The sequence below is a fragment of the Elephantulus edwardii genome, unplaced genomic scaffold (genome assembly GCF_000299155.1).
Source record: "Elephantulus edwardii isolate Elephantulus edwardi_28Jun2011 unplaced genomic scaffold, EleEdw1.0 scaffold00136, whole genome shotgun sequence".
NCBI lineage: Eukaryota > Metazoa > Chordata > Mammalia > Macroscelidea > Macroscelididae > Elephantulus > Elephantulus edwardii.
Window position 1 is genome coordinate 8,269,041 of NW_006399886.1, and position 5,865 is coordinate 8,274,905.

At 38.6% G+C, this 5,865-nt stretch overlaps 1 protein-coding gene across 1 annotated transcript in view; it reads left to right on the forward strand.

Moving 5' to 3' along the window:
• LOC102862055 (ephrin type-A receptor 6-like) overlaps positions 1 to 5,865 on the forward strand; it is a 1,552,036-nt gene that overhangs the window by 115,686 nt on the left and 1,430,485 nt on the right.

The window sequence follows — 5,865 nt, forward strand, 5'->3', positions numbered from 1 at the left end:
TTATATATGATGTTATGTTGTTATGTTATAAAAATGATTAATGAATAAATTGAATTATAAGATATGTTGAAAATATAACTCCGGTTTTGTTTGTTGGGACACATTGTAATTAGAGGAAAAATGTACCCAGTTGAATAGTAATTGGGTATTCAAAAAGGGACTTAATTTGCCATAAAAAGAAAACTTATATTAGTAGGATTTGACAGAGTTTGGAGCTTAGTCTAAGAAGGTTAAACCTCAACCAGTACTTGGAGGAGAGTTACACATAAACGCAGGGGGAAAAAGACAGTTTTGAAATGAAACTGAGGCAAGAAAAACTCATGAGTATCCTTAACTTGTGGTGACCACCTGGGTCCACTTGATGAATGAAACAGGGAAATCGATACACAGGAAAACGAGACAGGCTGTGTTTGGACTTGTTCTTTCAGCACTGTCTACTTGGCATGATGAATAAATAAATTAAAAAGAATTGCTGGTTTGTGGAGCAGGGGGATCCTGGAGATCCCTGATGTGTTGGCTTGGTCCTTGTGGGGCCAAAGTTGAGTAAGGGGACCAAACAGTCTGAAACAGGAAGATATGTGGACGCCTGAGTTGGCAGCTGATGCCTATCTGAACCTATCCATGCATGGCTGAGCATGTGTTGACTAGAACCCACCCAGATGAAGCGAAGATGGTTCATTTGGAGAGCTAGTGTTAATTGCTATAACCTGATGATTTGCACTAGACTAGACTCTTGTTTATAGATGTGGATTCAACTGTAATGGAAGATTCTTCAGAGGAGAAAAAAAATGCTTGTTTCCTCCGAGTACTAGTTTGATATGACTGGGCAAATTAAAAATTGGCTATCTAAAATGGAGGGATTAAACAAGGAGTGAAGTAACTGGCTTACATATTTCCCAAAATAAAGATGATAATGATGATGGGAAGGCTGATCCTTTAGATAATGAGAAATAATGGCTAAGAAAAGCCAGAGGCTGGGCTGTGGTGTTAGCTTAAAATTTGGCATTTTTAACCATTACACTTAGTCCCTTCTGGTATCCAGCTACCTTAATTGCAGATATAAGGTCTTGTAAATCACTATTGTGCCATAGAGTCACCTGTGACTCGTAGAGACCTATGCACAGAAGTTCTGAAGCCTGGTCTGTACTGAGCCAGTCTCAATAACTCCAACACACCAACCTTCATTGCCCCAGTTACTGTATCAATCCATCGTATGCAAGGTGTTCCTCTCCTGTGCTGTCCCTGTACCCTTCTGAGCATGATGTCCTTCTTCAAGGACTAGTCTCTCCTGGCCATGTGTCTGAAGTATATGATATGGAGCTTCAAAATCCTGGTCTCCAAAAGAAACTTGGTTTTATTGGTTCCAAGACAGATATGTATGTTTTCTTGGTGATCCAGGGTATGTTCAACTCTTCTCCAGCACCACAGTTTGAAGGCATCAATTCTTATTCTGTAATCCTTAGTCATTGTCCAGCTCTCTGATGCATAGCAAGTAATTGCGAAGACCCTGGCCTGCATTAGGTGCACCTCAGTCTCCAGACTAAGGTTGCTTTTCAGTGTTCTAGAGAGCTCCCTGACAGCAGATTTTCCCAATGCAATTCATCTTCTCATTTCCTGGCTACTGGGGCCAAGAGTGTTGCTTGTGGAGCCGAGCGAGCTTAAATGGTAACAACCTCAATTTCTTTTCCATCTATCATGGTTCTTTCAATTGGCCCTGTGATAAGAAAACAATCAGGCACATCAGCATAGACTTGCAGATTTTCGAAAGCTGTAGAATAAGAGAAAGAGTGCTTCTCACACTGGTCAGTGAGACTTGAGACTAGCTCAACCTGTGGAGGCAAGACTTGAGGGAGACCATGGTGGCGAGACTCTAGTGATAGTGGTTGAGAGACTGTGGCATTGACGGGGGTCATGAGGAACTGTGTTATTCTCATTTCCTCTGGCCCTTTTAGCAAGTCACTTATGGCCTTGTGTCCTATGTCTCATTTCTGGTTACTCTCAGTATTCTGTATTTTGTCTTCAGTTTTGGAGAATTTGATTATATGTTTGGTTGTTTTTCTTTAGAAGTTTATCTCCTTTAAGGTTTGGCCAGTCTCTTGAATGATTATTTTCTTATTTCTCATAATACCTGGAAAGTTTTCCTTAGTACATTTTCTTTTTTTTTTTATTATTAAATTTTATTAGTTTCAATGAACACTCACAGGGATTCTGGGCTTTCACTCCTTCATTGCCGCACCATTCCCTCCACCCTCCTCCCCAGTTTGTTCTTTTCCCGCTGCCATCCGAATGTCTGTTTTAATTGTCCAATTGCCACAGTGCTTGTCAAAGTCAGTTCTGATTAATCTCCTTTGTCGGTGTGTCCTTTGCCATTCCCTATCACTCCTCCCTGAGAGAGACTTCACCCTGTGTCATAAGGAAAAGGGGATGCCGTATTCTCTTAGCTACTTCCTGCTGAAAAGGGATGCTGTGGGTTTCAGGGTGAAGATCTTCTCTCACTACTCTAAAGGGCCCCTTTGGCAGTAGGAAACACATAGACTATTATGGAGATTGATTTTGGAATTTAGATGCACTCTTATTGATTGTGCTTGGCCGTACATGTTCATATCCTTGAAGATGTATCATGAGGGTGTTGCAACCTAGAAGACACAAATTTGACTAACAAGTTACAAGTACATGAATCAAAAATTATGGAAAAGTGAAAGAAAAGATTCTTTCATTGTTTTACCAAACCCTCCCCCAGGTCCCCTCCACCATGTAGCCTTAGTACATTTTCAATGATTTTGTTGTGCTTATTTTGGATTCCTTTCCATTTGGAATTCCAGTCACACATATGTTATTTCTCTTGACAGTAACTCATATCATTTTTTGCTTTCTTAAATTAACTGTCTTATTTACGATTTTTCTCGAATTAAATTAGTTTTGGGAGAATTTTCTTTTATCTTAGTGAGTCTTTGTTTCATTTCTTAAATTCTGATCATTTGTCCTTCCCATATGTTTACAATTTTTTAAATGTTGGTCTTGCTATTCTAGATTTCCATTTTCTGTTTTTTTTGGTGTTTTTTTCCCTGTGACTTATAATTATGCCATTGATTGAATCTGTTTGTACTTACATTGATTTTTTAAGTTCTTCTAGAGTTTTGTTTGTGTTTTCTTTGATTTTCTCTGCTGTTTTCTAGAATTTTTTTTTTACTTTTCCTCACCTGTGAAGATATCTTTCTTTTAAAATTCCTTACCAGAAAGTTCCAAAAACATTTCTACTTTAGAAAGATCTACTGATTCTGTGTTTTTGGTCATTTTTTTGTTGGCATCTTAGTGTTTTGTGTGTGTGTGTGTGTGTGTGTGTGTGTGTGTGTGTGTGGGACAGGGGTTTGAAATGATCTGCTGTCTCTGGGGCATTGTAATGATACTGTATTTGTAATTTTAAACCTCTTTTCTTCCAGTGGATATAAGATAGCATATGGGTGCCCCTATAATTATCTATTGGTTGTATAGTTCTCTTGGTTGAGAGAAGGAAGCAGGTGATGGTTCTTGTTTAATGCTCTTAGGTGGAGCAAGCACTGGGCCTTGCTCAGGTGAAAACTGTGGACAGTAAATTGGACTCATTATGAGCAGGTGTGGTGAAAATGGACCCTCAATGAGTATGGTCCATTGGCTAGTGAACTGGTCTTATTCCTCAGTGTTACTTTTCAAAGGGAAACAAGGTTTGCTGGAGCCTCTCTCCCACTATACCTGTACATAGTGGATCGACTCAAGCATGGTGCAAGCCTGTTAGATTGGCCAAACAAGGTATGTGATGTGACCAGTGGCAGAATGACCTGGGTGCTGTTGAACTGGCGTTTTTTATAGATGCAGAGCAGGTTAGCAAGTCAGTGTTTGCTAAGTTCTCTAAATCACAGCCCTAGTACTTGGTGGGCTATTTCAATAGTGGGCGTGGCCTGGAGACCTACTGCTTCTAAAACAACCCAGCAGAGTTATTCAGCATTCAACGAAGTCTGTGAATCACTTTGCCTGTACATAGTGGACCATCTTTAGGGTGGTGAAGGAATAGGAGGTCACAGGCAGACATGTTCTAAGACTATTAAACTGTTTGCAGAGCTGGTGTGGGGTAACAAGTGGTGGGCATCAACTGCAGGCTGGGGAACTAATACTTTTCAAAGCAAAACTACTCAGTGTTATCTGTGGTCTCTGAACCAATGTACCTGTTAGAAACTCAATACCAGATTGAGCTGAAGGAGCTGATTTGGAGAAATGGTTAATCTTCCTCATTCAGATAGAAGCTCACTCTGCTGAAACTTGCTTGTAAATATTCAGATGCTTTCCTTGAAGCTCCCTAGAGTGTCCTGAAGGATAGCTCAAAGTAGAGGCACAATACTAGGATATTGTTGTTGTTGTTGTTGTTAATATTCCATTGAGGCACCTATGACTCATAGCAGACCTATTCTGAGCCAGTCTCACTGACTCCAACACAGCTACCCCTATTAACACAGTTACTGTGTCAGTCCATCTCAGCTGAGGTCTTCCTCTCCTGCAATATTTCATGATTATTTGCCTTGTCTATCTCTTCAGTTTTGTAGTTGGCTATAATAAATGGTATTTTTCCTTTCTTAGTTTTCTGTGTTTTCATTTTCACTGTAAAGGAATCCCACTGATTTTTGAACATTGATCTTGTATTTCTGACACTCAATTAAATTGGTCTACTAGATCTAAAAGGTTTTTTTGTTGAGTCCTTGGAGTTTTCTGTGTACACTGTCATATTGTTTGCACATAGCAACAGTTTTATCACTTCTTTGCTGATCTGGATGCCTCTAACTTCATTATCTGATAGTATTTCCAATTTAGTATTGAATCGGAGTGCTGAAAGTAGGCATCCTTGACTGGTCCCTGTTCACAAGGGGAATGCCTTTAGTTTTTTACCACTGAAAATTATATTGCCTCTTAGTTTTGTGTATATACATTTCACTATGTTGAATAAATTCCTTTATCTTCCTCTTTTGTCAACTTTTTAATCAGGAGATGGTGTTGGATTTTGTCAAAGGCCTTTTCTGTGTCCATTGATAGGATAATGTGGTTCTTGTTATTTGCTTTATTAATATGATGAATTACATTGTTTTTCTTATGTTCAGCCATCCCTGTATTATGAATCCTACTTGATTATAATGAGTTAGGTTTTTTATGTATTGTATTTCTTAAGGTATATTTGCATCAATATTCATAAGAGACTTTGTTCTATAGTTTTCTTTATTTTGGTAATTTTCTTTCCTATTCTGATATTAGGGTTATGCATGTTTCAGAGAACGACTCTGAGGCAGTTTCTTCTTTTTCTATTTTGTGATAGAGCCTCTTTGAATGTTTGGTAGAATTCAGCCATAAAGCCATCTGGACCAGGGTTTTTTGTTTTGTTTTTCAGTGGGAGAGTCTTTTTATGATCAGTTCAATTTCTTTTTCTGTGGCTACTCTATGGGATGCATTTATTAATATTTCTGACAACATTGGCCTTGCTTTCGCAAACATCCTTAGTGTTTACTTTTCTGAGAATGTCTTGATCTATCTATTTATCTATGTGATGGACTGTTTTGCTGTATACAGTATTCTTGGTTAATATTTGTGTTCTTTGAGTATTTGATATATTATTCCACTGTCTTCTTGCTTGCATGGTTTCAGCTGAGAAACATGATTTGTCCTCCCCTTTAGAGGTTACTCTTTATTTTTCTGTAGCTACTTTCAGAATTCTCCCATTGTCTTTGATTATGGAAAGTTTGACTATGATGTGCCTAGGTAATTTTTCTTCTGAGAGCTATTCTCTTTGGGGTTCACTCAGTCTTGGACATATCTTCTCTTATTCTTCAAGTGCCTGGAAAATTTTCT